We start from the raw sequence: 11213 nt of genomic DNA on the forward strand, positions 1-11213 counted from the left end.
AGAGAGAGAGAGAGAGAGAGGGAGAGAGAGAGAGAGAGAGAGAGAGAGAGAGAGAGAGAGGGGACAATGGACTGTTTATTACACTAGTCCTCAAAGTCTTATAATGACGGTTTTTTTATTCGACGACTCAACAACTTTGATGACTTTAATTAAATTTTGATTGGTTGGTTCATTAAGTTCATAAACAAACATTTTAATCATTAATTATAATCTACGGAAGGGGTAATTTTGTGTCATCATTGTGGATACACATTAGTTTATTGTTTATTGTCTTAACCCTTAGAATCCCTGGCCTTAGCAAATAAATTGCTATTAAAGGGCGTTCAACAAAGGTAAGTATAGAGTTGCTGCGCTGCTAACTACACAATTTGCAATGTCTGTATGCAAAATATTATGAATTAGAAACCATATAAAAACAATAATTACATACATTAATACAATTATATACAGTACACCAATAATTTTTAATCATATTCTAAAAATTAAATATTAATTTCTTTCTAATGAAAAATTGTATTTCCCCTGGAGGCCTCTTGGGCCACTTGAAGGGGGGGAAACGCCCCCCTCCCCTCAACTTTAAATTCTAGTTTTACAAGGAAAAGGCAAGGGTAAAATTGTTATGGGGTGATTTCACTTGGGAGGGTGAAGATACCCCTAACCCCTAATAGTTATAAACATTCCCAGGAACTATGAGAATTTACACCGAAAACATTTCAGCGATTAGCGAGATCCTTACACACAGACAGATATCCTGTTACTTTTATATTAGGATTATTACCAAGATAATTAGATATTTTATTGAAATAATATTTAAAAAATAATGAATACCTTCCTGTCAAAAATTTCAAGGACCAGTGATAAAAAATCTATCGATAATAGAAATAAAACAAGAGCAAAAATTTAATTGATAGCAGAGATATAAGAATTGATAAATAAAAGACCAGCAAAAAAATATTCATAATATATAGGGCACTTGAGGTGGGGTGGGAAAAATCGACACCCAACCAATTGCAATTTTAGTTTTAAACAGAAAAAGTTAAATACTTATTTGTTGAAGGCTAAGCATTTTTTTCGCGGAACGGTTTCTCTTAAAAGGGTTTTAGTTCCCATCCCTAAAATAGTTTTAAATCTTTCTAGGGCCTATGAGAAACTACACTGTAAACGAAAACCATATCGGTTCAGCAGTCAGCAAGTACTTATGTTGTTTGTGTTCTTAAAGTATTTTATAGAGTAGGAACGCTTCCTAAAGTTGAATTCTATGGAACATGAGGTTTTCTTTCTATATAATCCTTCTCAGAATTCAACAAAGAAAATAGAAAACAATTTGAGAAAGACATGAAACAGATAGGTGTGATTACAATTCTACAAATTTATACCAACTAGCGACTACGGGTACATTTTATTTTTGAAATATTTTTGGCGATTTCTCTTGATTGGGTGTGGTACCCTCTTCCTTAATAGCTATAAACTTCCAAGGATCTATGAGAAGCTGCACTGTAAAGGAGAACCATATCGGTTCAGCAAAAAGCGTGATCCTTTGGTACAGAGAGACAGACAGCAGACAAACAGACAGACAGACAGAGACAGGGATCCTGTTACATTTGAATAAAGTTAAAAAAATAGAGGGGACAAGAGTTAAATACATGCACCTCTCATCCGAGTGAAAACCCTATACTACAACCTCGTTGGTTCTAAGATTTGTCAGATTTTTTACACTTTTTCAAATCTTTGAAATGAACGCCAAAAATATGAAATTAATGTGGTATTCGCATATTCAACGTAAACTATACTTTTTATAGTGTTGTCTTGAGACAAAAAAAATTTAAAAACTTCCTCAACTTTTAGTGTATATTTGTCGAGCTCAGTGAGAAAACAAACATTTCCTAGACAAAATTGTCTGCAATCTTTTGGGTCCATAAAGAAAAAGGAAGGTAGTTGTTCATTATACGTAAATCTATGCTTAAAAATTGATTTTATTTGAAAAGAGTTTATTTTCCACTATAGCACTAAAAAATTTACATCCTTTCATCCTCTTGATAATCAAAAACTACAAAGTGCAGAATATTAAACTTTGATATCAATATATATTTTAGTTTTTGCTCATTTTGTTAAATCTCATCATATTTCATTTGAAGTTTTGGGGCTATTTTCGTGAATTTTCGTATTTTTATTTGAGCACCAATCAGATTTGTAAAAATGTCAAAATGTATCCAAGGATGATAACAAATAAATTGAAGGTTTATAAAAAGGTGGATAGATATAAATACTTATAATTATATTTCTATAAAAAACATTCAACAGTGTCTTTTTGCTATAGGATATTAATTGAAACAAGAGATAATAGAATATATAGAGGGTCAATGGCATAGACGTCCAAGGGGGGGGGGACGGGGGGTAAAGGGGTGATTACCCCCCCCAAAAAATGAATTTAAAAAGCTTGGATGCCCCTGGTCAATGGTATTCAGTTTTTGTTTGCATGCATACCGTTTCATTAATTTATGTTTTTGTAATTAATGATTTTTAAGAATCTTGTCTTTGCACAGCTTCTTGTAGCGCAGTTTTTCTCTTTTTCAACGTTTTTCCTGACCAAATCTATGTAAAGCATCGTGTTACAGACAATTTTTCACAAATATTGAAATAAAAGTTTAGTAAGCCTTGACCCTTTGCCCCTCTGTGCTAGCAAAACTGGTTTTAATGTTCAAATTTTTTCTTTTCCTATTCACAGAAGGTTGTATATAATACCAAGCGATAATTGTTATTTCTCGCATCGTATTATAAACGGCTTTCCGCGGATATAGAATGTACAAATATAAGATTAAAACCAGTTTTTTTAGCCCCGAGGTGCCGAAGGCACCGGTTAAAAAAACTGGTTTAAATCTTATGATTGTACATTTTTATATTCGTAGAAAACTGGTGGTTATTATTCGATGCTAGACATAGTTTTTTCGTATGGATTAGAACCGGTTCTTATCCACCGGATTCGAATGAATACGATAAATAACTATACCGTCTTAGTTATAATAATGATCTTAATTAAAAGTAGAACTAAAACATTACTTTTAATTTTCCTTTGTCTAACTAAAGTTGAATATGTTTTGGTGAAGGAGCCAATCTTGGGGAACAAATGTGGAAACATCAATTTTTATGATATTACTCTGTCTGTGCTTCAGGATAGAGAACCAGGGATATAAAGACAATGGCCGATAATTTGATGTACATCCCCAACAAAATTACCTTTTCTGTAGATAACAATCAGTGGTTGAAACGTTTGGACTCTCAACATAATAAACTAACCAATCAAAATTCAATTGAAGTCCAAAAAGCTGTTAAGCCAACGAATAAGAAAATGTTTTCATAAACAGACCAATATCACCTTCCTCCTTGCATATCTATAATACAAAGTAGAACGATGTCTGTCTGTCCGTCTGTCCGTCTGACCGTCTGTCCGTCCGTCTGTCTGTCTGTCCCTTAAGATCTCGGTAACCACTGAACCGATCGGATTCTACTCTTCAGGGTATCTACCTATTGGTCCTGTGGTGGTTTTAAGCTATTTTCTCGGGGGGTGGGACACCCCCAACCCCCCCAAAAACCAAAAAATCCCCCCCCATTTTTTTTTTTTTTTTTTTTTTTTTTTTTTGAAGGAGTTTCCATGGTCCTTTATGGTCTCTCGCAATAATTTTTTTTTATCACCTCTTGGGAAAAGCCCCTAGAGGCTAGGGGCGAAGCCGCTAGTATGACATATTTGAATAGGTTCATTATATGCAGCTATCTCAGTACTATCCAAAACATCTTTATTTTTAAACAATTGTAGTAATTTTACTCAATTAAATATATTTTTACTGTTTTTAGCCTTAAATCATTAGTATCTATCTAAAAGTTTGTGTTTAACTTTCTAACATTAAGAATTTGCAAACTTTGTAATTTTGAGAAGCACTTTTTGCTAAAAGAATCCTGATCCAATAAGAAATGGTCCAATCTCTTTTTATTATATTACCTTGGAGGAAGAAAAGAGCTTACTGTGTCCCAATTGAGATAATCAAGAGACATATTGTAAAAATCAGCCAATAGGAGAATACTGACAGTACATTCAAGACATCTCTTTGGTTCTTTTCAGATCTGGTAATTAAGGGCATATTTTTTTCTTTTCATTCGCATTAAGAAACGCATTGCTTAGGATAAATTTTTTCTTGGGTCAACTAATTCGTGTAAAAATTTCTTTCCTTGTATAATGTGAAGCATATGACAAAACACAATAAGTTAATTTTAAAATTCGTTGAATAAAGTTAGCTTTCTATAAAAATTATATTTAAAAAAAAATTAATATTGTATACAACAAAATGTAAACAACGATTTTTGTCTGCGAAAATTCCCTTTTTTAGTTTGACAAAAATGGGGTCAGATGGAATATCTAAATATATTACATCTATTTGTGTCCCGCACTACACAAATATCAATAATATTTTATCAATAGCTGGGGAAACATTTTATTCTTTAATTTCAAGATTGGACATCTTCTAAACCCAATATGTGTTTTCAATAGAAAAATAAAATAACCTGGGGCAATCTATTGACTTGTTTGCCCATTAATCAATTGTTCATCATCAAGATTAAACCTGGGTATAATTCATAACTCTACTAACACTTTGAAAATCAATCTTTAATTAGAATGGTTAGTGCAAATATCTATCAGTTTGTTAAAAGAAAATTTAGAATATTGTTTGCATATCAAGTTGAAATTTCTGACACCTTACTTTGCAGGGAGGGAGGGGACATTAAGCTGTTTATTACACTAGTCCCCAAATTTTTATAATAAAATTTTCTTATCCATTGGCTTAACAACCTTGGGGAATTTTAGAATATTTATTAGTTTGTTAATTTAGTTCTGTGTCCAAACGTTTTAACCACTAGGTTTAATCTACAGAAGGGGTAATTTTATGTATCATCATTAGGAATGTGTATCAATTTATCAGCCATTGTCTTATCCCTTTAGATTCCTGTTGCTTTGGCACAGAATTAACCTTGAATCAGATTTCTATATCTCAAGTTAGAATCTTGTAAAGTTTTGCCAATTTTTCATAAACTTTTAAGCGCACCATTTTTGCAATCTTTGGGCAGAATTAAAAGTTTTATCGAGTTGAAATTTAAAATTATGGAAAACTTGTGGCATTTTATGCAAAAAATGAACAAGCAGAAACAGGGCTATATATATATTCAATTTGTAACATTTTATTTTCACTTCTTCGTATAAATTTTAAGATACTGCGCCCTTAGTATCTAGGGGCTCTATATTTGAAGAAATATAAATGGGCAGAAAAATAGCCTAAAACCATACCCAGTCTTTTTATAAAAATTGAATAGCCTAAAACCATCTTGGAACCTCTCCGAAACTTCACTTTAAAGAAGGAAACTATCAGTTCAGCGGTTAGCGAGATCCTTCGGTACAAACAAAAGAATCTTTTTATATTAGTTTAGAAATGACCTTGTAAAATGGAAAAATGAATATGAAACTAATATAAAACAGCTACATCAATATTTATGCTGATTTCTTTGTCAAATATTGGATATCTTTCATCTTTTTCCCAGAATAAACCTTTTATCCTAATGTAAACTGATAAAAAAGTTATAACATTTTTGTTAAGAAAAGCTATAACATAATTTCAGTAAAGTTAAAGTAAAATAAATAAAAGATTAAATATTTGTTAATAAATGATGAATATTCATGAAAAAAACTAATTATTGCAGAAAAATCTTATAAAATTTTAATCCTACTTTAAAATTTAAATGGATGTTATGCAGATAATTTTATGGATAAAATATGGAAATAAAATTTAAATAAATCCTTACTTAAGAATGTCATTTGAATGGCTTCTGAGACAAAATATTGAAATGTGATGCACTGGTATTTATGTAAGAATTTGGCTTAACTATAAATGTCTATTTTTCATATTTTTTTATAATTCTGTTTAAACTTTTAGTTGAAAATGTTATTAAAAAATATTAAATTTGTCAAAATTTAGAATTATTTTTCAGTTTTTATTTTCTGATTCTATGTGCATACATTCCCAAGTTCCAAGCATTGATTTAATGATTCGATTTGTGGAAAAAAAGTGAGCTATAGATCCGATGCACTTTTGAGAAAATAAGTAAGGAGTCATTATCACAGCTCTGTGATTGAAATACTAACTCAAAGTAGAAAATTTCAGTGTAAAACTTTCCAAGAATTTGCAAAGTAGAAAGTGCAAAAAGAAAAGAGAGTGCAAATATTTGATTAGGTTGTTCAATACAGAATTTAGGATAAATGAAAATCTTACCCTGCGCAAACTTGAATGCAAAAGTATAAAGATTGTTACTTTGATCTTTACCTTTATGGGTTTTGAAAGCTCTGCCTTTAAAAACATCCTTAGAGATACATATGAAGCCTCCCTAACTCATCAACCTAATTATTACAAGTTATTAAACTCATTTTGTTTAAACGGGTAAAAAATCATTAATTGAATAATGAAAAAAGAAATTATAATGCTTATTTTAAATATTTCATCTTTTGCCAATTTCAAAACTAACCCTTTAATATTAATCAGGGAGGAAGGGGGACATTGGGCTGTTTATTACACTAGTTCCCAAAGTTTTATAATAAAGTTTTCTTATTCGTTGGCTAAACAACGTTGGGGACATTAATGAACTTTGATGGGCTGGTTCATTAAGTTGAGTGTCCAAACGTTTCAATCATTATTTGTAATCAATAAAAGAGATAATTTTTTTTATCCTAATTGAGGATGTACATCAATTCATTATCCATTATCTTATCCCTTTAGATCCCTGGATATTACTTGTAAAGTTGTATGTCTATTAACTCCTGGGCACTTTATTTTTTATACTCGAAAATATTATGGATTAATTCATTACATTTTTTTTATTATTTGAACCTAAATCACACCAGTAATGGAACAAAGATGGCAACATTTATAAAATGCAAAGCTGGTTTAAATACATTTTTAGATAATGTTAAACTTTTCCATGCAGGTTTTAAGCTATTGTTACTTGGATGTACTTTAAAAATCGGTACTCGCAGCTGTATAAAATAACGATAACCCCCATCCACTCCCTTCCTACTAGAAGATGAACGAACTAACCAATAAATGAGATTTATATCAAATTTATTATTAAAAATCTATAATAGCTACAGCTTAAATATAGCGGTTGATGTAGGATGGATATTAAAAGCGGCCGCTCAAAAAAATGCGGCAACTAGCCACTGTGAGACGAAGTGTGATCCTGTTTTATCAAAATCCACGCAAGAGGAATTATAAAATCTTTGATATTGGAGATAGAGAAGTGGGATGTGGAATAATTTAAGTGTGATAAAAGTTGGGGAATAAACTAAGGATTACAAAATTTAGGATAAACACAGCCAAAAAGGGATAAAAGAATTACAAAAATAGTTAAATTTACCATGAAACACTAATAATAACAAGCATGATTATATCCAGTCCATTTTAGGCAAAGCAATTTCAAATTTAAACATAGAAAGATCATGAAAGATGTATGGCATAGAATCCAAACAGATACTAAATCATTACAGACAGAAGTAAAGACAGACAGACACGATAACTTACAGAGTAACTTCTCAAATAAAAATAAAGTAAAAGATATAATAAACCTTATCATAAACCATTATAGTCTAAATCTCTATGTAAAGAATGTTTTACAGAATATACCAGTTATGAATGAGGTACCTGACCAATAATCTATACATTATTACTAGGATGTTGCACCAGATTTTTATGTACTCTGATAAAGTGATGCTCGCAGCTAGCTAAAACAATTCACCCCATCAACACCAATTACTAATCCCTTTCCATCCAACTGGATGAAAGAACTGACTAATAAGTGAGGTCCATATTTTCCCCTGTCAAAATATATACATATTACACACTAGCTGCTTCGCCCCTAGCCTCTAGGGACTTTGCCCCAAGAGGTAATTTTTAAAAAATAGGTACTGCTACAGCCTACCTAAAAAAACGAGGGGTATTTTTGGTTTTTTTTTTGGGGGGGGGGGGGGTGTTGGGGGTGTCCCCCCCTCAAAATAGCCTAAAACCACCACAGGACCAGTTTATATATATTCCCTAAAGAGTAGAATCCAATCGGTTCAGTGGTTACCGAGACTTAAGGGAATGACAGACGGACGGACGGACAGACATCAAGCTACTTTGTATTATAGATATATGTATATTCAATATCCATTTGGCCAATTAATTATCCCTTTATGCCAGAGGAAGGGAGAAACTTTGAGATAGGGGAAAATTAATCCATTTGAATTATCCTGTTTTGGTTGATATAATCCGTATAGAACACAATAGTCTACTTTATATTGATAATCCTAAATAATACACCATCTCATTCCCTGCAATGTTTAGGTAGCGAAGCTGCCCTTTAATTAGGACATGTTCGTTAAAATTTTCCTTTTTTATTGAACATAACTACTAAAAAAATATGATACAAAAAATAATTTTCCTTTCATTTATTTTCCATTGACAATATGTTGAATATGTGTTTATAAAAGATATACTATTACTTGGATCTTAAACCAGATTATCATCTACTCAAATAAAGTGAAACTTGAAGTTAGCAAAAGAAAGATCCCCCATCCCCTTTCTTCCTACTAGATAAACGAACTGACCAATACAGTTCCATGTTAGCAACCTTACTTGAATAAAATTTTTCCCCTGTCATAATATCCACGTATATTCTACGTCCATTCCCTTACCCCCTAAAAAATCTTAAACTAATTCGTATTCTAAACCCTATGTCCCACCCTAATATTTCCTATTTCTAAACATATAGAGAGGTATATAATAGAGTACTTGTTAGTATTCTACTAGTATTCTAAACCCTATGTCCCACCCTAATATTTCCTATTACTAAACATATATAGAGGTATATAATAGAGTATTTGTTAGTATTCTACTACTATTCTAAACCCTATGTCCCACCCTAATATTTCCTATTCGTAAACATAGAAAGGTATATAATAGAGTACTAGTTAGTATTCTACTACTGTTCTAAACCCTATGTCCCACCCTAATATTTCCTATTTCTAAACATATAGTGAAGTATATAATAGAGTACTTGTTAGTATTCTACTAGTATTCTAAACCCTATGTCCCACCCTAATATTTCCTATTTCTAAACATAAAGTGAAGTATATAATAGAGAACTTGTTAGTATTTTTTTTGTATTCTAAACCCTATGTCCCACCCTAATATTTCCTATTTCTAAACATATAGTGAAGTATATAATAGAGTACTTGTTAGTATTTTTTTTGTATTCTAAACCCTATGTCCCACCCTAATATTTCCTATTTCTAAACATATAGTGAAGTATATAATAGAGTACTTGTTAGTATTCTACTAGTATTCTAAACCCTATGTCCCACCCTAATATTTCCTATTTCTAAACATAAAGTGAAGTATATAATAGAGAACTTGTTAGTATTTTTTTTGTATTCTAAACCCTATGTCCCACCCTAATATTTCCTATTTCTAAACATATAGTGAAGTATATAATAGAGTACTTGTTAGTATTTTTTTTGTATTCTAAACCCTATGTCCCACCCTAATATTTCCTATTTCTAAACATATAGTGAAGTATATAATAGAGTACTTGTTAGTATTCTACTAGTATTCTAAACCCTATGTCCCACCCTAATATTTCCTATTTCTAAACATAAAGTGAAGTATATAATAGAGAACTTGTTAGTATTTTTTTTTGTATTCTAAACCCTATGTCCCACCCTAATATTTCCTATTTCTAAACATATAGTGAAGTATATAATAGAGTACTTGTTAGTATTCTACTAGTATTCTAAACCCTATGTCCCACCCTAATATTTCCTATTACTAAACATATATAGAGGTATATAATAGAGTATTTGTTAGTATTCTACTACTATTCTAAACCCTATGTCCCACCCTAATATTTCCTATTCCTAAACATATATAGAGGTATGTAATAGAGTACTTGTTAGTATTCTACTAGTATTCTAAACCCTATGTCCCAGAAACCAGTAAAAGTGTCAGACTGATTATGACGTAAAAAAAATAATTATCCAATAAGAGGCCACTATAATTTTACCATTGGTCAATAATGGCCTCTCATTGGCTAATTTTTATTTTTACGTCATAATCAGTCCGACACTCTTACTGGGTTCTATGTCCCACCCTAATATTTCCTATTTCTAACAAATAAAGAAAGGTATATAATACAGTACTTGTTAGTATTTTACTTGTATTCTAAATAAAATATACAATCTAATATTCAAAATTATTTTGGACATTTGACAGTTGATCAAACTGTTAATTGTACAAATACTCTAATGTATAAATCTAATACTAACACAAAGAAAGACATATTCCCTAATCTGTATTCATTTAAAATCGATACCTAGAAATAAGATGGACCAGATTTACCAGGAAGGAAGGGGATACTGAACAGCATAGTGGTTTCCTTCTCCAAAATATTTATAAACCTTCCCAGGACCTAAAAAGTAAAGGAAAACCATATCAGTTCAGTGGTATGCGATACATACATAAATATGTTTATGTTTTACATTCATAGATATCCTGCTACTTAAATAAAAGGAAAAAGGCAACTGGTTGGATTTTGCATTTTTTCGCTTTATTAGATGTTATAATCCTTGTTTTATTAATATCAGGGAGGGAGGGGACATTAAGCTGTTTATTACACCAGTCCCCAAAGTTTCATAATAACGATTCTCACTAACTTTGGACATTTTTACTTGATTTTTATTAGTTGGATCATTAAAATGAGTGCCCAAACGTTTCGACCACTAATTGTTATCTACAATAGGGATAATTTTGTGTACCATCATTGAAGATGTAAGTAAATTTATCGGCCATTGTCTTACCCTTTAGATCCATGAGTTATATCCTTATTTGTGTGTTTTGTTTGGGGGATGTAATCTTTAACGATCATTCATCTGAAAGTCCATATCATTCCCAAATTTAGTTCAGCTTTTGTGTGAACCTTAACAAGGACATGCATAACTAAGGATAGACACCAGGGAAGAATATTTAAACATAAATGGTAACACTTAAAAAATAGACGATTATCTATTTATGATAACAAGCGAGTAAATCACATTTCCCTCTTATAACAGACTAACAAAAAAAACAGTCATGAAGTTTACCTTAAGG

The sequence above is a fragment of the Acartia tonsa genome, chromosome 2 (assembly GCF_053477335.1).
Source record: "Acartia tonsa isolate MP-2025a chromosome 2, ASM5347733v1, whole genome shotgun sequence".
In the NCBI taxonomy this organism is placed as follows: Eukaryota; Metazoa; Arthropoda; class Copepoda; order Calanoida; family Acartiidae; genus Acartia; species Acartia tonsa.